The sequence below is a fragment of the Acinonyx jubatus genome, chromosome B1 (genome assembly GCF_027475565.1).
Source record: "Acinonyx jubatus isolate Ajub_Pintada_27869175 chromosome B1, VMU_Ajub_asm_v1.0, whole genome shotgun sequence".
NCBI classification, from domain to species: domain Eukaryota; kingdom Metazoa; phylum Chordata; class Mammalia; order Carnivora; family Felidae; genus Acinonyx; species Acinonyx jubatus.
This window is the reverse complement of record NC_069382.1, coordinates 192,128,257-192,140,595: the sequence shown is the minus strand read 5'-3', so window position 1 is coordinate 192,140,595 and position 12,339 is coordinate 192,128,257.

Sequence of the window (12,339 nt, the reverse complement as noted above, 5' to 3'; positions counted from 1 at the left end):
TAGTTTTTCTCAGCTGTATTTTTATGGTTCTCACTATTGCTTTCCTAATGGTGACAGCACAGCTCCTTGTAATACCAAATCTTGGAGACGCCCGTCATCTACCTCTAGACACGTTATGAAGGTGCCCACTGCACGTGTCTGTAACTGAGGGCGACGTCGATCTACTTGTCCCTGTAGTGTAGCAATGGGAAACATGATGTGAATAGCCCTAGCCCTGATATTTTAGCACTAGCAGAAAGTTCTGCCTCACTGTGCATACATCAACGACTCTGTGTTATTTCCTGTACTGCAAAAGGCAAAAAAAGGAAGGAAGGAAGGAAGGAAGGAAGGAAGGAAGGAAGGAAGGAAGGAAGGAAAGAAAGAAAGAAAGAAAGAAAGAAAGAAAGAAAGAAAGAAAGAAAGAAAGAAAAGAAAAGAAAAATACGGAGGCATGCTCTCTGTCTGCGGTATCCTCTGGCTTTCTTGCTGACCATTTTCGGTGCGTTCACGTGTAGACTACTCCTCCACAGCCAGTATCACATTTAAGCCCCAAGGCCACACTGTCATGGGCACGACATAGAAAGCCACATCAGTTTAAAAAAAAAAAAAAAAGGAGCAAAATTGGGTGGTCTTGTCGTTCCATCTCATCCGATTCCAAACTTTCTGAGAGCCCCAAGTCAATCACTTAGCATCTTTTCGGTAAGCTGTCATAGAAACTCTCTGACCCTCAGTCTCTTTGTCTATATGTAAGCTAGATGCTCAGGTCATTTCCTCCAGGCACGCTCTTTCCGCTGTGACTCTGGCCACAACCTGGTGCAGAAATCAGCTTCTGTGCCAGACTCTCCACGAGAAATCCGGTCACTGTCTCTGCTGTAGCCATGTCTCCCAGGCCCCGGTATCATGTGTCTCCACTCTCTGCCCCTTGCTCACTTGTGCCCTCTCTCAAAAAACAAAAAACAAAACAAAACAAAACACAACAAAACAAAACAAAATCTCCAAACACAGTTCCTTCTAGAAGGGAGAGTGGAGGATACAAGTGTCTCCTCCTCCACGAGAAGACTAGGAACAGCAAGAGCATGTCCCCTCCCACCCCAGGTTCTGAGGAGGACCCTGTGGAGGCGTGGGTGTGAACATTCTCCCCAGAAGGCAGAGACCTATCAAACACAATGCTTTAGAGGGTGGTGGCAGGCAGTGTGACACTGGAGTCCAGGGGGCGAGTCCAGGGTTTTTCACACATTTCAACCACAAGGACACTGAGAAACACATTTCGTTTGGGTTTGGGTTGGTTTGGTTTTTCTTTTAAAGGGAGAGAGGGAGTGTGCACACGCATGAGTGGGGGACGGCTGGAGACAGAGACAGAGACGATCTCAAGCAGGCTCCATGCTCAGCATGGAGCCCTGTGGGGGGGTGGGGGGGGAGCTCTGTGCCATGACCCTGGGATCACGACCTGAGCTAAAATCAAGATTTGGACACTCAAGAGGCACCTGGGTAACTCAGTCGATTAAGCTTCTGACTTGGGCTCAGGTCACGATCTCATGCACGATTTGTGAGTTCGAGCCCCGTGTCAAACTCTGGGCTGACAGCTCAGAGCCTGGAGCCTGCTTCCGATTCTGTGTCTCCCTCGCTCTCTGCCCCTCCCCCACTCATGTTTTGTCTCTAGCTCTCTCTCAAAAATAAATAAAAGTTAAAAAACTTAAAAAAAAAAAAGATTTGGACACTCGGCCAACTGACCCACCCAGGTGCCCCAATAAGAAATATATTTGATGTCTAGACCTATTATACACACACACACACACACACACACACACACACACACACACAGACACCTGAAACCAAGGTCTCACAAAGCAATATCCACCATATTATGTATAGTCTACTCTAAGCGTTTACGCTGTTCCCTCCCATCGCATCTTCAGATGCTAGTGGTACCCACAAAATTCCTTTCAAAGTCCACCAATGAGTCAGGTTACTTACAAGAACCATGATGTAGTCCAGCTCTCATTCTGCAAAGAAGAAGAAACAAAGGCCCACCCCTTTTTTTAAATATTTACTGCCAGTCTACTCACTCCCAGCGTGCTGAACTTAGGGACTGACAAATAATACATGGTGCCCTTGAGGATTTCACAGTCTAGCAAAAGGGTGTGAATAGGCAGTTCGGGGCAATGACTAGCCCAGGTTCACACCATTCCAGGGCAAAGACTAGAGTTAATACAACACACAGTTGTAGTTGTTGTTGTTGTTGATTTCTGGCCTATAGTTTTTAAAAACAGCAAACCTTTTAATTGTATTTTTAAATATTTCCATCTGCAACCACAGTTGATTTAAAGACAAAAACAACTTTCTTATAAATGCTCATGACTTTTGCTCTGTGTATATAAATCTGCTAGAGTCTGAAGTCCAAACAAAGCAGCATAAGAGGAAGGATTGGACTTTAGGAGCCAAAGAATACACGTTCCTACTTTCTTACAGCATTTTATCACTTCAAATACTCTTCCATTAACATTGCTTACTTTATTTCAATCTTCCCAACAACCCCATGGTGTTGGTACTCCCATTTCTGAGTAAGCAGCAGAAGCGGGGGACAGGGGATCCCAAGCAGGCTCCGTATGGACAGCACAGAGACCAACACGGGGCTCAAACTCACCAACTGTGAGATCATGACTTGAGCCGAAGTCAGCCGCCTAACTGACTGAGCCACCCAGGCACCCCTGCAGTCCCTTATAAATTTGGAAACTTTCAAGTCATTATAAATATCATATATATATTTCAGTATATCATAAATGGTCCTCATAAACTTTTCAGTAGCATCCCTTTCCTGGAATGGACTTCTCTTCCCCAGTAAATGCCAGAAAACTGCCATAAGGCCACCCCCGGTTCAAGTCTCCATGCAAAAGCCCCAAGACATAAGCCAAACGTTCCTTGTCTTTGCACCCCTCCTCCCAACGTGGCACTGACTCATATTCTCCACTCCCAGAGCGGGTTTCCTTCTCCAAACTGTTTATTTATTTTCAGAAATTCTCACAAGGCTAATGACAAAAAACTGACATTTGTCTAAAAGAGCTCAGACTGGGAGAAAATGCAAAGCCCCTGAAGGGATGGTTTATGAACCTGAGAGAGGGGATTTGAAACCCCAGTTGCAAGTCAGAGCAAGAGGTCACTGTGAGAACCAGACAGGAGACAAGTTCAACTGCGGTTGATCTATGCAAGGCCTAGATCCTTGCAGAATAAATATAAATAAATAGAATATATACTTCCATTTGTTGGACTTACAAAAGAGTTCTCTTGTTAAATTCCCTGTCATTCACACACACACACACACACACACACACACACACACACACACAGACACATAAAACAGAAAAAATAGAATTTGAGATCCACCTCATCAAGAATAGTTTATCAGTTTATAAAGTAATTTATAAAGGATGTCTCAGGCCAATTGACCTGAAGGTTCCCTTCCACGTAGGAGGTAATTCCAAATTTATTATTAAAATATTAAATGCAAGATTATAATCACTGTTTAAAGGCCATTTTCAGCATGGGAAAAAAGCTGAAAGGGCAGGTAAAAGTCAAATCAGAAAATATTTTATGTGGCACAGGGAGGAAATTATGCTGTAGGGAGGGAAAAAAAAAGCAGCCACTGAATAATTGTAAGCAACGGTAGTTGTGTGGCCCTATTTGCATTACGAAAGACAATCCTGGACGCAGAGGGAGATTCAGTTGGAAGAAAGCAAGACTGGGAGCAGGTTGGCCAGTTGGGTGGCTGGTGTGATATTCCAACAATAAATGATGGCTGTCCAGAGGAGGTGAGAGGAGACAGTTCTCCCTGGGCCTCTTATGTCTCTGCACATCCTATGAGTGAGGCACCGACTGCCCTCCGTGCCAGACGGTCTCTTCAAGGACCTTCGCATATCCAACAGCCTTGGAAGAGATCATCTCCCTCAAGAACAAAGGGAAGGTTTGCTTACAGCAAGAAGAAGATAGAGGTGGTGTCTCCCCACTCCCTCCTGGAACAAGAGAAGGCATGGCCACTGCCCATTATAAAAGATTTGGGTTCCCTAAGCAGAGAGTTCGCCTGCAGTACAGCTCACCATGTGCCTGTGTTTTCTGGCTGTCGCTGAATTGTCCTGTGGGTTCAGGGAAGCAGCACAATAACGCTGATGCTCTGAGTCATGCTATTGCTGTGAACAATACACTGTCTTTTGTCTTTGACCCATGAGTCTGTGTCTTTTATGAGCATCCGTGAAACTGGCAGGCTTAGCTGTTCACTTACAATTAGGGATCGATGTCCGGGGCCTTCACAGTCCCTGATACTGGAATATAATTGTTACAGCAGGAATGAAGACAAGAGAATGGATATGAAAGAAATCTCAGCAGTTTTGGCAGCAAGAAAAGAACAAATTTCTGATTCAAAATAAATGTGTTCTCCCTTTTCAAGATCCTCCCTTCTTTCCAAGGACATGTCTGTGAATCTATTCAATTCTTAGTCCTTTGTGGCGCTGAAAGAGGTATGAATCAGGGGAAAGCTGAGAGGTACAGACAATTATGGTATTGATTTACATCAAAAACAGCCCAGAGTAGATCACAAAACAACAGAAGCGAAAGAGAATACAAGATCCTTGGGTTTGGGGATACTGGCAGGCTGGGTTCAAAGAATGTTAGAGCTTTTCTGGAAAAAACAAGAAAGGAGGTACTCTGGTATAGTTAAGATAGATAGATAGATAGATAGATAGATAGATAGATAGATAGGTAGATAAGGACAAAAATGAGAAGGACAGACATCAAGCTTTGCTGTGTAAGATGAATGTGACCTCTTTAGTTCTTTATCGGACTCAGTAAAGGCTAAAGTTGTTTTAGGTTTTTGTTTTTTGTTGCCAGACCCCTGGGCCTTTTTCTTTTTCTATGAATCTAAGCCAAGGCTGACTTCAGAGCAAGAACCAGCAGGTCAGGATCTATGTGGGTTGTAGGTATGACACTTTACCAGACGGTGATTTATTAGATGTGCCAGTTATAAAAAAAAAAAAAAAAAAAAAAAAAGAGGCATCTGTGATAGCACTTGGTTTCTGACTTAAATGTCTAGTTTTATGGGGTGCCATTTATCACACCAGGTAATACAGGTGGAGGAGCAGGTTTGGGTGACAGTTTTAGGGTTTGATCTTGAGCGTGTTGAGCTGGGAGTGCCTGGTGGACGTGCCCATGGAGTGGCCTGGGCTGGAGTTGGTGGCACCTGCCATACCACTGGGTAGAGACCAACGCCAAGGGCGGATCCCTGGGGCTCTCCACAGAGACTGAGACGGGCCAGGGAGGGAGGAGAAAACTTGCGGAAATGGTGTCACAAAAGTCAAAGGAAGATCGTGTGTGAGGAAAGAGGGTTCAATGCCGCGATGCTCTGTGGGAAGACAGGCACTGGGGTTGTCCCGCTGCTCTCCAGCCAGAGTAAAACACGAAACTACAAATAGCAATAAGAGATAGACTATAAAAGACTTTCTTAAAAGTAACCCTATTTTTATTATATTATGTGAAATAAGTCGGTCAGACAAAGACAGGTAACGTTATGATTTCACTCACAGGGGGAATCTGAGAAACTCAGCAGGTGAACAGAGGGGAAGGGAAGGAAAAATAAGATAAGCACAGAGAGGGAGACAAACCAGAAGAGACTCTTAAATACGGAGAACAAGCTAAGGGTTGCTGGAGGGGAAGTGGGTGGGGGATGGGCTAAGTGGGGGATGGGCTAAATGGGGGGATGGGCTAAGTGGGGGATGGGCTAAGTGGGGGGATGGGCCTTAAGGAGGGCGCTAGTTGGGATGAGCGCTGGGTGTTGTTATGCAAGTGATGACTCGCTAAATTCTACTCCCGAAACCATTACTACACCGTGTGTTCACTCCCTTGGGTTTAAATGTTAAAAACAATTAATAATAAATTTAAAAATAAATAAAAGTAACCGTGTTCTGAAGCAAGGCCTGTAGCCCTGCAGGCCACACCAGGAAGTGAAACACACACAGCAGCAAGTGGGAAGGGAAGCGAGGCCTGCAGGGGCAGCCAGAGGTCGACAACCCACACAACAAGAGGCCCTGCAGCGTGACGGGGGCCAGCGTCAGACTTAATGCGTGAACCCGAGGCTGAGAGGAACCTTCCACCCGTGCAAGGAAGCCCAGAGAGCTGTGACCGCGGCGTGCGGCCCGGCCTGTGACCGCGGCTCGTGGGCCGCGAGCGAGGGCAGCCGAGGCCAGCTGGGCCGACTGCAGCCGGGGCGCCCCCTCCTCTCCACCAGGGCCCGACCCCCACGGCCTCCCGGGCCTCTCCGCTCTGTCCTCTCAGCCCAAGTTGACCAGCGGGCCTCGCCACCCCCACATGGCATCCTGGAAACCCTCCGCGCAGTAGGTGGGGGAAACCAGAGCTCACCTGGCGGGCTTCCCTGCTCGCAGGGCCCCCTGCCCTGCACTGTCTGATGGGGAGCGTGGGGAACTGAGTTCTTACGCTCCGTCCGGTTTTTCGCGTTCTCAGACGGGAGGGTAAACCTGGCTCCCGGTAACGCCGGAAACGGTTCCTATCCCTTTAAATGCCGTGTGTCTGAAGGCTAGCACTTCCGGCCCTGCCTCTTCCCCACACCCCAGCCGCCGCTCCAGCACCCTCCTCCAAATGCCTGATAGCCGATCAGACCCAACACCTGCAAGGCAAGGGTCTGATTTATTGCCCCCCAGCCCCCCCCCCACCTGTTCCCCTCCTCCACCCCCAGGATGCACGTGCTCTCACTGTGCAAGGACTTCCCGGTCCTTCCCATCCCTCCCCAGCCATTCCCTATTCATGCACACGTGCAGGCACGCGTGCACACTCACGCCAAAGCGGTGAACGACTTCCGCCCATCGCTCACCAAAAGACGCATGCATCTGTCTCCGGGACCTTCTTGCAGGCCTGCACCACCCACATCTCTTGCCTCCAGGGCCACTCTGGCCTCCACATCCATCTCTCCCATTCAGTCCGCACCCTTTCCACGCTATGTTCTACATAACGGATGAAATCATGTTTTCAAAGTAGTCACCTAGCCGTGTTACTTCTCGGCCTAGGATTTCACCCAGGGTGGCCCTTATTTCCCACCTCCCACCCTTCCCCCTAAACACCATCTGCACGAGCTTCCCTTCCATTCTCTGAACCGGCCAACCTCGCTTGTGCCCCAGGACCTTCACACGTGCTGTTCCCTACATCTGGGATCCATTCTCCCAGTGGTCAGAGATCTGGCCGCCCCGCCTTCCAGTCTGTTGACTGGAAGGCCTCAGGGAGGCCTTCGTTGTCCAGTCCATCTGATGAAGGCCCCGTCCTCATCTGCTCCACATCACAGCCCCCGTTGGTTTCCTCGACAGCACTTATCAGAGTTTACACATAGTGCGTTCACTATGTCCCATCTGTTTTTCTCCCCCGTCAGCAGCAGGAGGACAGGGACACTGCTGGCCTTGCTCACCATTCTAATCCCAGCCCCTAGCACCATGCCTGGCCCTGGAATGATGGGATGAATCAACCAATCCATCAAAACCTCAATGAATTGACGAATGAACAAGAAAGTGTGACTTCATCTTGGAGCTAGTGAGCAGCCCTTCGAGGATTTTAAGCAACAAAGGGACATAATCAGATTCATACAGTATTTCGGAGCCAGCACGATTGTGGGGTGCACAATGATGGGAGGGGGGCAAGCCTGGCTGCAGCCTGCAAAGAGAGGGGGCCAGGGAGGCATCTCGGAAAGACATTTAAGGAGGCACTCCCTCTCCCAGCCATGCGAGCGAGGGGTCAACACCCGAGGATGGGTGCCACCTTAAATGTTAAGTCCTCGTAGCCTCGGGGCCTGGGGCCGCAGGGATACTCTTTGAGGGGTTACTGAAGGAGTTCAGACCAGAGTTGATAGCCGTCCTGGTAATGGCCGAAAGAGGGCCAATCTGAGAGACACCAGGAGACCTAGAACCCGCAAAACCCACTCTCCAGCTGGCGTTGCACACATTTCACTCAGTCTGCCTAAAAACACACTGGCTTTCCTTCTCATTGGCATCAACTGCTTGTTTATAACCTTTTGTTTCTATCCTCCAGAGTTCATTACCTTAGCCACCTATCACTTCGAGAGCCAGGACTAGCATTTTGGGTGCAAAGGGCTCCCAGAGATGTGAGGAGAGGTTTGAGGCTCACAGGCTCCGAATTTGAGGGCTTTATAGCAGAAGAGAAACAGGAAGCCGTTAATTATTCTAGAGATTCTTGAACCATGCACCCACGGAACGTTGGTGTCTGGGCCTGGGCAAGGTGTTCCAGTGAAAACAATCCAAAACTCATCAAAAACCTTTCTATTTTGTAGGTAATGTGACTTGGTGAAAGGGCATTAAATAAATATATAGAAGATCACTCAAGTGTTGCTAAAAAACATTTCTCAACTGTTTAGTGTGTTTGCCTCTATCTTCTCCCCCGCCCCCCGTTGATATTTATTTTGAAATTTCAAATAACCCTTACAGACCATGTAAAATTTTTTATGTTCGGGGCACCTGGCTGGCTCAGTCAGGAGAGCATGCAGCGCTTGTTCTCAGGGTCGTGAGTTCGAGCCCCGTGTGGGGCACGGAGTGTATTAAAATGAGCACTGGGTGTTGTATGGAAACCAATCTGACAATAAATTTCATATTAAAAAAATAAAATAAAATAAATAAGAATAAACAAGAAATAAGTGGAACAAAACTACTGAAGCCCTAGAAGAAAATAAAAGATATTATTATCATAAAAAAAGAAAAGAAAAAATTAAATAAATAAAATACAAAATATAATATAAATAAAATATAATAAGATATAAAATAAAATAAAGTATAAAATAAATAAAATAAGTTTTATGTTCATTAAAACTAGACCTGGATCTGAGAAGCTGGTGAATCCCTGCCGTTGTGACATTAATAGGCATCAAGTTAGAAAAACATAAAAAGCACTAAGAGGGGAAACCAATGAAACGTAGCCCAGCGGGATTTACAAAGTGGATCCTAAAAACCAAGCCTTTGTCTTCCTCTCCCTTTTCTTATCCTGTTAGTAAACCGTATTCAGCTGAGGGGAGAGTGCTTGGGGTCAGTCCCCCTGCCAGGTCCCCTGCTGCTCTGGGCCAGGAGACCAGACGAGAGGTGGCTCTTCATTCATCACAGCTTGGTCTCAGTCCCCCGGGGGTGAACACACGGCTGCTCAGACTGGGCAGAGAGTATGACCTGAGGGTGGCTGCATCGTAAATCCGGACGGTCCTGCTGCTACTGGAAACTGTAGGCCAGCGCTCAGGCCTGGGTCTGCTCAGGCAGCTCCTTTGTGCCTTCCAGGGCCTCAGCGCCAGCTTTTCTAGCTTACTTGCCTCTGTCTTCATCTCATGTTAGATGGTTTGACATCTAGCAGAGCATAATAAACAGTTATTTTCCATGTAACACATCAGTCTTTCCCGGCCGCTAGAAACACCGTGACTTCTGCGAGCGCCGTCTGCTGGACGTGACTGAGAGATGTGACTCTACCTCCCTTGTTCTCCAGTATAATGAACTAAGACATCCCAGTTTACCACATTAAGTTGACAGACTACCCAAACTTGAAGACTTCCACCCCAGGCAGTGCAGTTCCTGTCTGTTACAACCTGCTCTTTTCCCCGTTAATGCCCTCCCAACAGGTTTGCTTCCCACGTCAGTCAGGATGGGCTCAGTTATGCTGCAGTAAGAGCGACCTCCAAATCACAGAGGTTGAAACATGCGACCACACGCACACAGTTTCGCCTTAGGTGTGTTTCCAATGCTAATGGACGTGGTGGGCAGGCGGGGGGGCGGGGGGGGGGGGGCTCTGTTATCCTAATCACTCGGCACTCCAGGTTGGTGGGCATATCAGCTAGACACGTGCTTCCAAAAGTGGGAAGGGAATGCGAAAACTCACACATGGACTTTTCTCATTTCTGCCCAGAAGGGACACGTGCCACGTCTTTCCAATTTCATTAGCCAAAACCGGTCACATGGCCGTAGCTGATTTCCAAAAGGGCAGGGAAAGTTAAAACGTTAACACGTGGAGAAGAATTTAGGGAACCGCCCTAATGACCACCACACTTCCCTGTACAGTTCACATGAAGAGAAGGAAGAAGACGAGGAGGAGGAAGAAAAGAGGAAATAGGAGAAGGGGAAGGAAAAGGAGGAGGAGGAAATGGAGAAAAACCGTAAGAAAAGGAAGAAGAAAGATTAAAAACTGTTTGCACTAAGAGATAAGAAGGCTTAAATTTTCTTTTTTTTTTTTAAGATTATTTATTTTGAGAGAGAGAGAGACAGCCGGCATGAATGGGGGAAGGGCATAGAGCGAGAGGGAGAGAGAGAATCCCAAGCAGGCTCTGCACCGTCAGCGCAGAGCCCAACATGGGGCTTGAACTCGCGAACTGTGAGATTGTGACCTGAGCCAAAACCAGGAGTCAGACGCTTAACCAACTGAGCCACCCAGGCGCTCCGAAGGCTTACGTCTTCTTAACAAGATGTGTGGTCTTGGGTAATTTACTTCATCCCATGAGGTCTCTGTTTCCTCACCTATAAAATAGGACTAATAGTACCTGCCTCCCATGGTTGCTGTGGAGATTCAGTGAAACAATGTCTGGCAGAGCCCCCCCCCCCCCCCCCAGGCCTGGCACAGAGTAGAATTCTCAGTCTATAGCCATTGTCTGTCTCCTGTGTTACAGTTTTCAGAGCACCGTCAAGTCCATCAGCGTATGAGCCCCACCCCCACCCTACAAACCCAAAGGTAAATGGGGGGGTGATTATTATCCACATTTACAGATGTGCAAATGGAAGCTGTTGGAAATCGAGCTGCCGGCGCTGTCACACGGGGTGAGTCCGGGAGGAGCTGGGCCTTCGGGCTCTAACCCAGTGCTCTTGTCTGCGTGTCCTCCCTCCCCTTCTCCCTCTCTTTCCAGAGGTATTATTTTTAAAAATTCACTTGTGATGGGCGAATATTTCAGCATCTATCAAAGTGAACAGCTGAAAAATAAGAACGTAGACTGGTGAACTTGGCCCGGGCCAGAAGACATAACACCTGTGTTAGCCAAAGTCAGCGGAAAGCCTATGCACATATTTGTTGGAACATTTCTCACATGTGTTAATGAAAAATTCACTCGGGCTGCACACAGAAGACAGATGTGCCCAAGGACTTCGAGGGCCCCCGAGTGAGAGCATACCCTCCGGGGAAGGGGGCCCAGGAGACAGGGAGCCGGGCGGTTGTGGTTTCCATTCAGGGCTGCGTGCACTGTTGCATCTGATAAACATGAACCGAGCGGCTGTGGAGAAGGATGAGCTATGCCCAAAGGCGGCTGGAAACAGACTTGATATAAAGACCTTCGCGCCTCCGTCTTAGTCCGGAGAGTGGTTGAGCTCTTAGTCCGGAAAGTGAAAGGGCATGTTCTGTCTTCTAACGAAGTGAACACTTAAAGAAAGGACCCGGATTCTCCAGATAGATCAATACAAGCTTTGTTGCCACCTCCCAGCATCCCTAGCCAACCACTTAGGCAGGGGTGGGGCTCGAGGTCAGGGCCAAGTAGAAGCCACAGCTGTTGTTACTCTGCAGTCAGGTTCCAGCAAATGCAGAGAGAAGCACAGGTTCGCGTGTTGTCCCAGCAACCCGCGCGTCGCGAGAAGTATAGCCACCTCCCTCGCCCGAGCTTTGGAGCTTTCCAGAAACCCATCTCTAGAGCCACTGCTTCCAACGCTCTGCCCTGACAGACTCCACTCCCCCTCCTCTTTTTCTTCTGCCCCACAGGGACCTCAAAACTGAGGCTTGGTGAATCTCTGATCGTTTCGTGTATAAGGAATCTAGAAAACAAATGCCTGCCTCCCAAATTCGGGAGCCCCAGGGAAGGCCAGGCAGCCAGGGCAGGCTGAACCTCAAAGGAAGGACCTCGAACTTTGTGTCCCAGGGGCCACGCACCGCAAGGGCGGACACATCCGGGGTGTGAGATTTGGGAGACAGCAAGCCTAAGGTGGGAAGCCCTCCAGGTGGGGGCAAAGCTGGGCGCTGAGAGAGGATTCCTGTCTTTCACTCTCAAATCTTTATTAAAGTTACTAAACTCACAACATTTACCCTGATGGGTAGAAAATGGGGGGGGGGGGGGAAGGGGCGGTAAATAAAACGGCAAAGGGGCCCAGATCTGTTTCCCACCTGGCCCATAGCCAATCCAAGATGGTACACAGAGTTACAGGAGCAGAAACAGAGGCCGTCAGGCAGAAGATGAGGAATTTGCAGAAATTGAAGGGAGGACTCTGGCATCGAAACACTGGGTCTTCCGACCAAGGCTTCCAAAAGCCCCAGGGGACAGAGAAATTCCCCTTGTGTGTTTCTGTTAGCTGAGTCTTCCCA